At 42.3% G+C, this 15377-nt stretch overlaps 1 protein-coding gene across 1 annotated transcript in view; it reads right to left on the bottom strand.

Annotated features, from left to right (window-relative positions):
- TTLL12 (tubulin tyrosine ligase like 12) overlaps positions 1–15377 on the bottom strand; it is a 248707-nt gene that overhangs the window by 27401 nt on the left and 205929 nt on the right. The gene's annotated exons all lie outside the window — the stretch shown is intronic.

The raw sequence follows: 15377 nt of genomic DNA, 5'->3' as shown, positions 1-15377 counted from the left end.
ATACAAAAAGATCCATTATTTACAGCCAAGCCACAAGATACCACCATATCTGCTCAGACCCAGAGGATAGAGACAGACACCTTGAAACCCTGACTGCATCCTTCAAACAGAAAGGCTACAACCCTAAAATAATCTCCAAGAATATTGCCTCCTCCCTCAAAACACCCTGGGAAAATCTGCTACAGTACAAAGAAAAAAAAGCCACAGACAGAATTCCCCTTGTAGTGACATACAACCCAGAGCTGGAAAAACTGAGGAAAATCATAAGAGAACTACAGCCACTACTCCAGGAAGATGAATTACTGAAAGAGATATTCCCATCCCCACCAGTGCTGGCCTTCCGACAGCCACCAAATTTAAAACACAAGCTGATCAGAAGTAAACTTCCAACACAGACGGAAAAAGAAAAGGGCACGTTTCCGTGTAACACAGCCAGCTGCAAACTATGCCAAAACATTTCACAAGAACTCACAGTCATTCACAAAGGAAAAATATTCAACATAAAGGACTATTTCATATGCTCATCTTCCAATGTGGTATATATCATTCAGTGTAAAAAATGTAACGAAGGATGCTATATTGGAGAAACAGGCCAGATGCTTAAGACAAGATTCAATCTGCACAGACATCACATGAAAATAGTCGATGCCAGTCAAGCCCCCACCCCTGTGGGCCAACACGTCACAAGACCAGAACACTGCACCAGTGATTTCACAGTAAGAATACTGAAAGGTAATTTTAAAACAATACAGGAACGTAAGACCTTTGAATATTTTGACATACAACAAACAGGACTAATTAGGATCTGGGTTTTCTAACCCATTATAAACCATAAGCTGTATTTCTCTGTTTATTTCTCTGTTTATTACCCTCCTCTCACCTACCAACACCCATTCTGTTAGAATATCAATGAAATGCTTTGATGTCCCCTTGCATACCCCCACCCTCCCACTCTGTCAGACTGTCAAAGTAATGCTTTGATGTTTCTCTTATATATACTATCTGCTACCACATTTGCTTATTTCCGATCTGACGAAGAAGGGCAACCTTCGAAAGCCAATCAAGAAATGTATTATGTCCAATAAAAAAAGGTATCATCTTATTTTCTTTTCCATGTTTTATTTTGTTTGATTTCTATTGATAACCTTTAAGAGTGGACTAACACGGCTACCACACCTCTCTACTTAAAGATTTTGGAAAGAGTTGCTGTGTTAATCTGTGGCACCCATCTAACAATAGTTCCCACTTTTAAATACCTTGGAATATTCATTGATAAGTTGTCTTTTGGATCACAAGTGAATGCCATAGTCAATTCCTGTTTCTTTGTCCTCAGACAATTCCATGCCATTCGTTCTTTCCTTTGATCATTCATCTAAAATTACAGTATTACTTGCCTTAGGGGCCCTTTACCAAAGCAGGGGCGTAGCCAGACCTCACGGTGGGAGGGGGCCAGAGCCCGAGGTGGGGGGGGGGGGCACATTTTGGTGTGCTGCCCCGCTGCTGCAAATACCTTGGCTGGCATGGGGTCCCTAACCACTGCCAGCTGAAGCCTTTGTCCAGTGCCGCCGTGTTGCCTGCCCTGCTGTCTCTTCCCCTCACATCCTGCATGCTCCTTTTAGGGAAGAAACAGCAGGGCAGGCAACGCTGCGGCGCTGGATGAAGGCTTCAGCTGGCAGGGGTTAGGACCCCCGCCAGCAAAACCAGGGCCCCAGAAGACATTTTGGGGGGCCCACCTAGCTATACCACTGTTACAAAAGTGTGCTGAAAAATGGCCTGCAGTAGTGTAGATGCTTGTTTTGGGCATGCGCAGAATCATTTTTCAGCAGACCTGTAAAAAAAAATGCCTTTTAAAAATTTTGCCTAAAATGGATGTGCGGCAAAATGAAAATTGCCACACATCCATGTTGGGTCTGAGATCTTACTGCCAGCCATTGTCCTAGTGGTAAGGTCTCACGCGATAATGGTCTACGTGCGTAAAATGCCGATTACCGCCCCGCGTGCCAGAAAATAAAAATATTTTCTGACGCGCGTAATGGATGTGCATCCAAAATGAAATTACAGCAAGGGCCACACGTAGACAGGCGGTAAGTCAAAATTGACGCGTGTTGGGTGTGCGTAGGTGCCTACGCGGTTTAGTAAAAGGCCCCTTAGTGATTTCTAGACTATTGTAATATTGTTTAAGCTGGACTTTCCCCATCTCAATTATGCAGACTCCAAGCTGTACAGTACTTGGCTATTAGAATACTATTGGGCTCATTTTCGAAAGAGAAGGACATCCATCTTTCGACACCAATCGGAAGATGGACGTCCTTCTCACAGAAATGTCCAAATCAGTATAATCGAAAGCCGATTTGGATGTCCCCAACTGCACTCCGTCGCAGGGGCAGCCAAAGTTCAAGGGGGTGTGTCGGAGGCATAGCGAAGGCGGGACTTGGGTGTGCCTAACACTTGGACGTCCTTGACCCATAATCGAAAAAAAGGATGTCCCTGACGAGCACTTGTATGTTTTCACCCGGACCTGTTTTTCTTACGACTAAGGCACAAAAAGTGCCCGAAATGATCAGATGACCACCGGAGAGAATCGGGGTTGACTTTCCGTTACTCCCCCAGTGGTCACTAACTCCCTCCTACCCTTAAAAATCATCTGTAAAAATATTTTGTGCCAGCCTCTATGCCAGCTTCAGATGTCATACTCAGGTTCATGACAGCAGTATGCAGGTCCCTGGAGCAGTTTTAGTGGGTGAATGCACTTCAGACAGGCGGACCCAGCACCATTCCCCCACCTCCCCACCTGCTACATTTGTGGAGGAAACAGTGAGCCCTCCAAAACACACCAGAAACCCACTGTACCCACCTTCACCCGTAACGGCTATGGTAGTGATGTACAGTTCGGGGTAGTCAGTTTTGGTGGGCTCAGCACACAAGGTAAGGGAGCTATGTTCCTGGGAGCAATTTATGAAGTCCAATGCAGTGCCCCCTAGGGTGTCCGGTTGCTGTCCTGGCATGTCAGGGGGACGTGCACTACAAATGCTGGCTCCTCCAACGACCAAATGGCTTGCATTTGGTCGTTTCTGAGATGGATGTCCTTGGTTTTGAAAATCGCCGAATATCAGAAACGTCCATGTCTAGGGATGACCAAATCTAGGGACGACCAAATTTAAGGATTTGGACGTCCCTGACGGTATTTTCGAAACAAAAGACGGACGTCTATCTTGTTTCGAAAATACGGGTTTCCCCGACCTGGATCGGAACGTTTCACGAGGACGTCCATATCAAAACTTGGACGTCCCTTTCGAAAATTCCCCTCTATGTCATGCCAACCGGTTTGATCATGTTTCTTCCCTTCTGAAGCAAAATCATTGGCTTCCATTTTTCTCCTGAATAAAGTTCTTACTTTGGTTCATAAAACTCTTGTATTTTGGCATTCCTTCTGACCTCTCTTCCCATGTTATTCTCTACACTCTTTCCCGCACACTTCATTCTTTAGGTGACCGGTGTCTATATTTTCCCTCTCTGTCTTCCGCTCACTTGGAACCTACCTGCTCCTGCGCACTCTTTTATATGGCACCTTCTCTTTGGAATTCATTACCAAAGCACCTGCGATTGGAACCGTCTTACCCTAAATTCATATCTAGTTTAAAGACTCACATGTTTACAAGTGCCTTTGAATCTAAACTCAAGTGTCCATCATCTCCCTTAGTTCTCTAGGATCTGCGGCATCTCTTACTCTCGTACTAATTTCTCTCTATGCTGGTTCTTTTCTATTCTTTTATCTTTCCTTTCAAATTTTAAATATATTTTGATTTTATTGTAAACTGCCTTGCCATCACTCACAAAAGGCTGTATATTAAACATAATAAACCATAAATCTTATGAACAGCTAGCTTCCTGTGTATCAAGATGAAAAATGTTTTTGTGACTTAAATGGAATTGAGAAGCAGCTCAGTGGCTAGAGCAGTGGGCTGGAAACCATGGTTCAAATCAGACACTCCTTGTGACCTTGGACAAGTCTCCTAAGTGCTCCATTACTAAGCTGCATTACCACATAACGAAGGTTTTACCATACAGTAGCCATTAACGCGGACCCATGCTACGTCTTCTGTGGTAAAGAAGGCAGTGCAGTAAAAAAACCTTGCATTAGGGTGGGAGCTGTAAGTGAGCAGCTGTGACAGCTGGTACACAGGTCAGTACTGCTGTCACAACTGTTGAAAGCACAGCTGCAGCTACCATTGCCTTAAAGAGAAGGTGGCAAGTGCAGCTGTTCTACAGGCAGTCCCTTGGCATAGCTGCTGACTGGTGGAAGTGTGTGATGTGGCAGCTTCTGGCATTTTCAATCCCCTTGCTGGTGCCAAAACCCCCTCCCGATTCCCCCCAGAGCCCTACATTCCTCCAAATTCCAAAGGACTTACAAGGGGACTTCTTTCATAATTCAGGGGATCCTGGGTGGCAGTGGAGTCCCAGGCGTGAGACTACTGCTAGGGGTCATTTTAGATTATGATGACAACCTGGGCAGCAGCAGAGGGCTGGAGGGTGACCACTGCTACCTGGGATCCTCTGAACTACCAAGTGAGCTCCCCCCCGGGTAAATCCTGGAAATGGAGTATATATAGGTGTATGTTCTGCATATAGAATTTACATAGCAAGGATATATATATATATATATACACACATACATACACACACATACACACTTTGTGTGACGATCTATAAAAAAATATATATATACATACATACACACATATACATACATAATCTATAATATTTTATATGGTAATGCTCCACTCTATATGTTGGATTTAATAGGATTTCTAACAGCTGGTACATAAGTACATAAGTGTTGCCATAGTGGGACAGACTGAAGGTTCATCAAGCCCAGTATCTTGTTTCCAACAGTGGCCAACCCAGGTCACATGTACCTGGCAAGCTCCCAAAACAGTACAAAACATTTTATACTGCTTATCCTAGAAATAAGAAGTGGATTTTCCAAAGTCCATTTTACTAATGGCTTATGGACTTTTCTTTTAGGAAGATATCCAAACCTGTTTTAAACCCTGCTAACTGCTTTTACCACATTCTTTGGCAAAGAATTCCAGAGTTTAATTACATGTTGAGTGAAGAAATATTTTCTCAGATTCGTTTTAAATTTACTACTTTGTAGCTTCATTGTGTGCCCTCTATTCCTAGTATTTTTGGAAAAAGTAAACAAACAATTCACGTCTACCCGTTCCACTCCACTCATTATTTTAAAGACCTCTATCATAGAAAGTGGGGTGTCAAGATGGTGCCGAGAGCGGACGGGTTGTAAGTTTGCTCCAGCTCGTTTCGCTAACTTTGTTTCCTCGCCCAGATGACTCATACTAAAAGAAAAGGGACTGTCCGGTTAGTTCCCCCACCTACCGGGACGTCCACGCCAGTGAGACCAGGGCTGGAGCACTTCTTCCCCGCTCTTTCTCAGTCAGTAAGCGGGATAGACTCCATAGCGTGACGAGTCGGTGAAGTGCGTCTCCCGCCGGAAGGAGAAACATCATTGTCTCCCCCGCCAATCTCAACAATACCTCCGTGTCCTGCGTTGTCAGCGAGCCGAGGAGCGAAACCTGCAGACACCGAAAAGGTGGAGGATGGTGGACCTTATGGGGTGATCGGCTCAGCAGTAACAGCTATGGCTTCGGGAAAAGAACCGGAGGTAAGCCTCGGGAAGATATGGTTGAATTTACTCGATATGGAAAAAACCCTACAACAATCCTCAGGAGAGGTAAAGACTGTGAATGTTAAAGTCCAAGAGCTGAAGGACTCAATAGAAATAGTTAAGCAGGATTTCTCTCGAAAAACAAAGAGCTTACAAACTGAGATGAAGCAATTGAGTGAATTTAAAGTGGCAGTAATAAAGAACAATGCTGATATAAGAAGAAAGGTTGAACAAATAGAAAACTACAACAGGAGATTAAATCTCCGCCTGCTTAATTTTCCTAAACTTTTTGGGGTTTCCCCTTTGGAAATGTTTACTAGATTCCTGAGAGAAATTTTGAATTATCCACAAGAGATAATTCCCCCTTTGAATAAAATCTATTTTATACCTAATACAATAAAAAAAGCAGACAGAGAAAGGAATGACAGTGAAATAAATGTGGACAATATTACTGCTATATTGGAACAATCTTTGGATAATGTCACTGAAAGGGCGGCGCTGATAGTGTCTTTTATGTTTCAGCAGGACTTAAATTCAATTATGAGATTATATTTTAAGTCAGTGAATCATAATTCTGGAGGAGAAAAAATTTGGCTCTATCCTGATGTGACAAAAGTCACTCAACAAAGAAGGAAAATTTCTATCAATGAAGTTAAAGACAATAGAACCAGGGGGATCCTTCCTCTTGCATACCCATGCAAATGCATTGTAAGGTTAAATCAATTAAAATATGTTTTTAATATGCCTGATCAGCTGCAGTCTTTCCTAGACTCAAAACAACGAGAGAGAGAAAATGGTAATTGAGATTTACGGTGTCATATTTTCCTTTATAAATTGTTAAAAAATTTTAATTAAATCTTCACTAATTCTTACCCCCGCACTGTAAAGTTTAGCCAAATATTTGATATGGATATGCTACTACTACTACTTAACATTTCTAAAGCGCTACTAGGGTTACGCAGCGCTGTACAATTTAACATGGAAGGACAGTCCCTGCTCAAGGAGCTTACAATCTAAAACACAGGTGTACAATCTAGAGACAAGTGTACAATCTAAAAGACAGGTGTAAATCTAGAGACAAGTGTACAATCTAAAAGACAAGTGTAGAGTCGATCTGATAGGGCTTACTATATTTCTCGAAAGGTTAGGTGCCGAAAGCCGCATTGAAGAGGTGAGTTTTAAGCAGAGATTTGAAGATGGGTAGAGAGGGGGCTTGGCGTAGGGGTTGAGGAAGATTGTTCCAGGCATAGGGTGAGGCAAGGCAGAATGAGCGGAGCCTGGGGTTGGCAGTGGTGGAGAAGGGTACGGAGAGGAGGGATTTGTCCTGTGAGCAGAGGTTACGGGTGGGAACATAGGGGGAGATGAGGGTAGAGAGGTAGTGAGGAGCCGCAGACCGGGTGCATTTGTAGGTAAGGAGTAGAAGCTTGAATTGTATGCGGTATCTGATCGGGAGCCAGTGAATATGAACTGACTTTGATATAACAATGTTATTATGGCTGTATTATACTTATCAGATTGTATCTGTTTAAGTTTATTGAAAAATTAATAAAAATAAACATAAAGACCTCTATCATATCTGCCCCTCAGCCATCTTTTCTCCAAGGTGAAGAGCCCTAGCTGTTTCAGCCTTTCCTCATAAGGAAGTCATTCCACCCCCTTTATCATTTTTGTCGTCCTTCTCTGTACCTTTTCTAATGCCACTATATCTTTTTTGAGATGTGGTGACCAGAATTGCACACAGTATTCAAGGTGCGGTCGCACCAAGGAGCGATACAACTGCATTATAACGTCCTAGTTTTTATTTTCCATTCCTTTCCCAATAATAACTAACATTCTATTTGCTTTCTTTGCCACCGCAGCACACTGAGCAGAGGGTTTCAAAGTTTCGTCAACGATTACTCTTAGATCCTTTTCCTGGTCGGTGACTCCCAATGCGGAACCTTGAAATACGTAGCTATAGTTTGGGCTCCTATTTCCCACATGCATCACTTTGCACTTGCTCATATTACACATCATCTGCCATTTGGATGGCCAGTCTCGTAACGTCGTTTTGCAATTTTTCACAATCCGCTTGCAATTTAACAACTCTGAATAACTTTGTGTCACTGGCAAATTTAATTACTGCACTAGTTATTCCCATATCTAGATTATTTATAAATATGTTAAAAAGAAGCGGTCCCAGCACAGACCCCTGGTGAGCCCCACTGTCTGAGGTTTCGAGGAAACCTTTATTTTTACATTATTCAAGTCCAAAGAATGTCCATTTAAAGTTAGTATTCTCTGCTACCTTTTAACTCACTATGGTCAATTAATGAAGTTTTCAAAAACATTTTTATTTAAGAGATTTCTCTTATGTTAATCGTTGTACAGAATTTATTGTAAGTGCTAATTCTCTGGAAATTGTTTGGACTTCTTGATTCTGTAATCCATATAGAACTTAGTTATTGCAGACTATAAGAATAAAGTCACTGTAAACTGTATACTTCAGTAAGCAAGCTGAAATTGCTAGAACAGAAAGTAAAGACAAAGGATATATAAATTCAATTATCTTGCTAAACTCTGTGAAAGGTTAGAGTTTCACCTTATTCACTTTTAAATCAGTCAATTGAACTACAAATATTTTCTTGTAAAGCTTATAGGAGAAGTTTGTTTAATATCAATAAGCCTCCAGTAATTTTACCTAAATGAAGGGTAGCATCCTTGCACAAAAACATTTGCACTTTTTAAGTATTACAGACGAAACCAGCGATTTCATTGACCCAGCTGACTACAGACCTTATTTTGCTAACAATAGAAAAGGGACAGGAAATTAAGCCAAAAAGAGTGTGTGTTGGGGGGTGGGGATGGGGGTGAAGAACTAAAATTTTTAGAGATATGTGATGCAAGAATGGTAAGATTGGGGAGGTACTATAGCTTTCAATCTTCACTCAGGCCCAGATGATCAAAAGCCCTGCGCAGGGCTTTTCTGCATCGATGATCAAAAATAATGCATGCAGATCTAAGCAGCGCTATTATCTTTGATTATCATGTTTAAAGTGCGGGAGAATTGTGCCGAGCATGCGCTCAGCACAATCTTCCCGCACTCGTTTGACAGGTCTGGGCTGTCAAACGCCCAAACCTGTCAAACAGCATGCCGAACGAGGCTGCCGCCGCTGCGCAAACCGTCTCCCACCCTCCCGCCCAGCGACGGGGGGGGGGGGGGGGGGGCTGGAGATCCGGTGGGTCTCCAGCATCCCCCCGAACCCAATCCTTAAGTGGCCGCCTCCCGAAAAACGCTATCCTACCCTCCCACCCGACGGGGGGGGGGGGGGGGGGGGGGGGGCTGGAGGATCGGTGGGTCTCCAGCCCCCGAAACCCCCAGAAATCGTTGATTCACCGCCTCCGGCCAAAAGATCTCCCACTGTGATCCATCGACGGGGGGGGGGGGGGGGGGGGCTGGAGGTCCGGTGGACCTCCAGCCCATCCCAAATCCTCCCCCCAGCGTTGTCCTTAGATTCCCTGGTGGTCCGTGGTGTGCCCCCCTACCTTTTGTTGGAGGAGGAGCGCAGCCTGCCTGCCTCCCTCCTCTTCCAGTCAGTCGACGCCCAAAATGGCGGTGCCCAGCCCCGCCCAGTGCATCCTGGGATGCACTGGGCGGGGCTACAGACCATGTAAGGGAGCGACAACGCTGGGGGGAGGATTTGGGGTGGGCTGGAGGTCCAGCGGACCTCCAGCCCCTACCCCCCCCCCCCCCCGGTCGATGGATCACAGTGGGAGATCCTTTGGCCGGAGGCGGTCAATCAACAATTTCTGGGGGTTTCGGGGGCTGGAGACCCACCGATCCTCCAGCCCCCCTCCCCTCGGTGGGTGGGAGGGTAGGATAGCGTTTTTCGGGAGGCGGCATGGGTTCGGGGGTGCTGGAGACCCACCGGACCTCCAGCCCTCCGTGAACATGGGGTGGGGATCGTCGGGGGGACCGGAGGTCCACCGGACCTCCAGCCCCCTGTTCGCGTTTGCCTTGGGGGGGAAGGGGGGCCTGCCAGCATGCAACTGCATGCTGGACAGGGCTCACCATTCCTCCCCAATGATCCGCAAAATCTAACGCCAGCTCGGAGCTGGCGTTGATTTTGCTGCGGCCAGTGACCCAATCTTTGGTGCGCTGGTCGCTGATCATTGGGGATGAATGCGTTAAGCGCCAATTAGCATGCATTTGCAAGCTAATTGCGCTAGAAGCCCTGTTTAGCATGCATTTGCATGCTACTTGCGCTGAGAGCCCTCGAGTGCGCTGTTTCAGGCGCTCGAGGGCTCTGATCATGGGTCGGCTGCAAACTCTGGCGCTAGTATGGCGTTAACAGCCTCTAGCGCCAGAGTTTGCTTTTGATCATGAGGGCCTCAGGCAGCAAATTAATCAAGATAGGCAGGAGCTGAACACAAATGAATGGATACGTCTGTCAGATAATCCCTGGAGCTAAATTAAGAAGGTAGGTGGCTAACAAATTCTTCAGACATTCCTAATCCACCTCTCTGCAACACTGTCAGCCTGTCAGGAGCTGTGAATATCCAGTTCAAAAGACTCTTGCCCCAGGGCAGAAAGATTTCTGGTTTCAGCTTCTGCATGCAGTAAATAAAATGTTTCTACTTATGTTGCAATAAACAAATGAAATTCGTAAAAACACATTCTTCTTTATGGATGTTGAGCCGCTGGCTGAACTGTGTGAATAGTAATGCACCTGCACATCAGCACAAAATTCTTCCAGGAATAGACTATATATTTCAACCCAGTACCCACATCTTTTCTTTATTTATGTCTTCATTTTATTTTATATTTTATTGCTATTTCATTTATATATTCTTATCTAAGTTAGTAATTCTTGCTTACTACCTACCTGTCTGTATAACCTCCCTCCTTTTGAATTATAACCATACCAATCTATGTCAGTACATTGAAGTAACCAGTGACATACCTTGAAAGCTAAGATGTCTATGTAGAAAGCATTGTTTCCATACAAGGGGCTTACTGACAGCATTATCTGTTGCAGGGCCTGTTTTATGCAGTGGACCCTGTGGAAGATAACCTGTGATATATGGCATCAAGCAATCTACATCTTAGATGGACCTGAGGATCTAAATCTAATGTACTAAATACCAACTCACTAATTAGATCCAAATATTCCCAGTAATATGTCAACCCTTTTTCCTAAAATCTTTTATAGTTTTTACACATGTATTAATATGCACATACCCTTTTATTACAGGGGAAGAGATCTCAGTGGCTTTAATGGCCCAACAATTTAGGCAAATTCAAAAGCATCACAATTTCACTATCATCACTGGTCAAAAACCCCCTTATTTCACTTTAAATTCATCATATGTATTATATTATTGATTTTAAACACAACCAAATATTTTTATCTTCATATAACCTCAAAACTCTATTTAAATTTCTTTATGCAAAGCAAAAATACACTTATTCATAAGGCTCTCTAGGCGCTACAGAACTGTCTGTTTGCCTTACAGGGCATCATCAGATGCCTATGCAGAAAAAACCTTTTTCTTTTAAGGGCACTATCTCATGCTTTGCACCGCAGTCCTTATTACTATCCAGGTCTTTTCCCCCGTAACAAGTGTATGTGACTATTAATATATGTATAAAAATTGAAAATAATTGTAGAAACGTTTAGGAAAAAGGGTTGAAATATTAGAGGGAATATTTGGATCTAATTAGTGAGATAATAAATGGCATCAGCACATTTAATGAGACCCAAAATGGGAAAAACCCTTTAGGAGAGAAATGAATTCAATTGGTATAGAACTAGAGTACTTTAAGCACATATTTTTGTTTCTTACAAATTTATCATGCCCCTTACTTTCATTTGTTCTCCAGCAATAACGCAGAAGAAAAGGCCATAGCGGAGAGATTCAATAAATTCTTTTCTTCAATTTTTCGCAAAAAGATGGAGATCTACCTGTACTGGATATGATTTTCAAGAGTGACGATGTGGAGAAGCTGAAAGAAATCTCTGTGAATCTGGAAGATATACTAAGCCAAATTGACAAATTAAAGAGTGATAAATCAAGTGGACCGGATGGTATACACCCCAGGGTACTGAAAAAAAAATTAGACATGCTGATCTGCTGTTAGTGATCTGTAACCTGTCGTTAAAATTGTCTAGTATCTGAAGATTGGAGGGTGGCCAATGTAACGCCAATTTTTAAGAAGGGATCCAGGGATGATCCAGTAAATTATAGACCAGTAAGTCTGACTTCAGTGCCTGGCAAAATAGTGCAAACTATTATATATTTATTTATTAATTTTCAATTCAATCTCATTACAACTTTGAATGGCAAAGTGATGCTGGTAAATTGTGCTACATGAAACAAAATACAAACATAGGCAATATCTTCACATACCTCACAAAGTACTGAAATACAAGAAAGGATCCAATTAAGGAAAAAAGGAGATCAAAAGATAGTAGAAACTATTATAAACAATAAAATTACAGAACATTTAGACAAAACGTGGTTTAATGGGACAGAGTCAGCATTGGTTCAGCCAAAGGAAGTCTTGCCTCACCAATTTGCTTCATTTCTTTGAAGGTGGGAATAAATGTTATACTATAACACATCTTATAGCCTGCCTTATCACTTCGGCTGACTACTCTCCAAGGACCTTTTCAAAGTCGATGGGTTGTGGTGGCTCTCTGCAAGGAACTGGTGTTCCACTCAACGTGGAAGCTCAAACGAGTGAAACCTTTTTTCCCCGAGGGAAATATTTCGCAACTGGGTACAATCTAGACTACTGCAATGGAATCTATGTGGGATGCAAAGAACAAATCATAAAGAAACTCCAAACTGCTCAAAACACAGCAGCCAGACTTATATTTGGAAAAACGAAATTTGAAAGCGCCAAGCCCCTACGAGAAAAACTGCACTGGCTCCCAAATCAAAGAACGTATCGCGTTCAAAATCTGCACCCTGGTTCACAAAATCATCTACGGAGAAGCCCCGGGATACATGACAGACCTCATAGACCTACCAACCAGAAACAAATCAAGATCAACACGAACATACCTAAATCTACATCACCCAAGCTGCAAAGGACTCAAATACAAATCAACCTATGCATCCAGCTTCTCCTATATAAGCATACAACTATAGAACGCAATACCAAAAGCCGTGAAAACAACATACCTGAACTTCCGGAAATAACTAAAAACTAACTTGTTCAAAAAGGCATACCCTAACGATCCAACTTAAATGCCTTAACCCAGCAACACAACAAAACCAAAGCTCTTACTGGACATAACTTAACTCTTCCTTCTTACGATTCCCCAATGTGTCTATCACACATGAACTTTACTTTACCACAACCTCACTTTGAATCTGTTAAAACCGGTATTGGCGATCACTTCTACGGTACTATGTAAGCCACATTGAGCCTGCAAATAGGTGGGAAAATGTGGGATACAAATGTAACAAATAATAATAATAATATCAGCTTGAATTGCCTTTTTGTCTTTTGTTTCTTCTAATGACTTGTACTCCAGTTCTCTCTGTGATGTGGACTTGTATGTTTCTTTCTTGTCTTTGAATATATGTTAGTTTGAAAAATTCTAACAAAACAAGCAAAAAAAAAAATCTTTCAAGAGTGTCTTTAGATAAATGTATTTGAATTCTGAATCAACATGCTTCTGTGAGGCAGATTATCTCAAGAAGTTTTACTCTTTCTTTTTTACTGTAAACAGCATGGCATTGGAGGGATATTTCTATAGGAAGAATGATTTAGAGATACACAATATCCTCTCAGTATGTTAGGATCTGGTGAGAATATGAAAACGAAGAAAGCAAGAAGGCGTTCAGTAAATATTTTCCTGCTACAGTCCAAGCCAACAGAGGTTTATACTTTATGTGCTTCCTTCTCCTGTTCTCCTTAAAGCAAAGCAACATCTCTCTGAAGCCTGATGAATCTTTTAATTCAAACACTTGAGTATTCTCTCCTGGAGTACACACAGGACTCAGAGCCCACGTGGGATGAAACTTCTGCAGTCTCTCTGTGGAGTGCTTGGTCCTGTAGGTGCTTTGGCTCCGCTTGCTCTTCTCTCTCCTTCACTGCCTCTTGGAACACCAAGATGGCTGCAGTGGTAGCCATTTTCACCCACTGCAGCAGGGACCTGGAGAGCTTGGTCCTGTGGGTGCTGTAGCTCCGCTTCCACTCCTTCACTGTCTCTTGGCTACTGAAATGCCAAGATGATGGCAGCAGTAGACACTTTCACCAACTGGAACAGGGGAGCCATGGTTGTGGGGTGGGGAGAGGCGCCACTGGCCTGGCCAAACGATCAAGCTGGTGCAAGACAGACAGACAGACAGTCCACTGACAAGAAGAACCGCTGACCCCCGATCGAAGCTTCTGCGCATCAGAACTGGGACTCCATCTGTAACTCCCAGCCGTACGCTCCCGCGGTGTCCAGCGCAAGCCACAGTGTACATAGCACTCGTGACTTTCTATGTAGTGCAGCTCGGGGTACAGAACGCCTTCCCACCAAGGTACACGATCTGCCGAACTCTGCCACCACCCTCCCTTGCCCATCTACAAATCTAGGCAACTTACAAATAAACATACATAATCAAAAATTAACAGTTCACAAAGTGACAAAGACATGATACCGATAACAATATTCAAAAAAATAAAATAAATTGTTTAAAAAAACCCAACTTATTAGTAAATACATATAAAAAATGGCTGTTGAAATAAATGGGCTTTCAATTGCTTTTAAAAAGAAAGTATTGATTCAATGTGGTGTAAATTCAAAGGCAAAGAATTCCAAAGGGCAGGGACATAAATATTGAATTCCTATATACGTCAAGCCTGACATGTCTGAAGCTTGGGACCTCTAACAGAGACTGGAATTTTATCAACCAAGATTTAAAAATCAGTGTCAAAATTTTAAAATGAATTAGCTAATAAATAGGCAACCAGTGGAGTTGCTTTAAAATTGGAGTGGTGTGTTCATAATGAGAACAACCAAAAATCAAGCAGTGGCATTTATTTGAAGTGTCCTCAGAAAACAATTCGGGACACTCAATACAAAATTATAGTAATCACATAGTGGATACACAAAAGCTTGTACTACTGTATGAAAATTCTTTAATTTCAAAAATACATATTGTGCAACATCTTTGAGATGAGGTTTCATTGATGAGGAATCAATAGAAATCAAACAAAATAAAACATGGAAAAGAAAATAAGATGATACCTTTTTTATTGGACATAACTTAATACATTTCTTGATTAGCTTTCGAAGGTTGCCCTTCGAAAGCTAATCAAGAAATGTATTAAGTTATGTCCAATAAAAAAGGTATCATCTTATTTTCTTTTCCATGTTTTATTTTGTTTGATTTCTATTGATAACCTTAAGAGTGGACTAACACGGCTACCACACTCCTCTACTTATTGATGAGGAAGTATCCAACAAGACTACTACTAAATATTTCATCTCCCTCAACAAAGGAATTCTAATCCCATCAAAAATAAAAATCAGGAAATTGTGAAGAGTCTGACCCTGAAAGAAAAAAAACCTGTGTTTTAGCTGAGTTCAGCTTCAATTTATTAGCAGCCAAGATTTTACAATATATAACAAAGGCTCAAAAAATCAAAAAAGTATCTGCAGATGAAGCCTTAGTTTGAAAGTAAAACCGAGTATCATCAGCATAC

Source organism: Microcaecilia unicolor, chromosome 9 (assembly GCF_901765095.1).
Source record: "Microcaecilia unicolor chromosome 9, aMicUni1.1, whole genome shotgun sequence".
In the NCBI taxonomy this organism is placed as follows: domain Eukaryota; kingdom Metazoa; phylum Chordata; class Amphibia; order Gymnophiona; family Siphonopidae; genus Microcaecilia; species Microcaecilia unicolor.
This window is presented reverse-complemented; position numbering and strand designations above follow the sequence as displayed.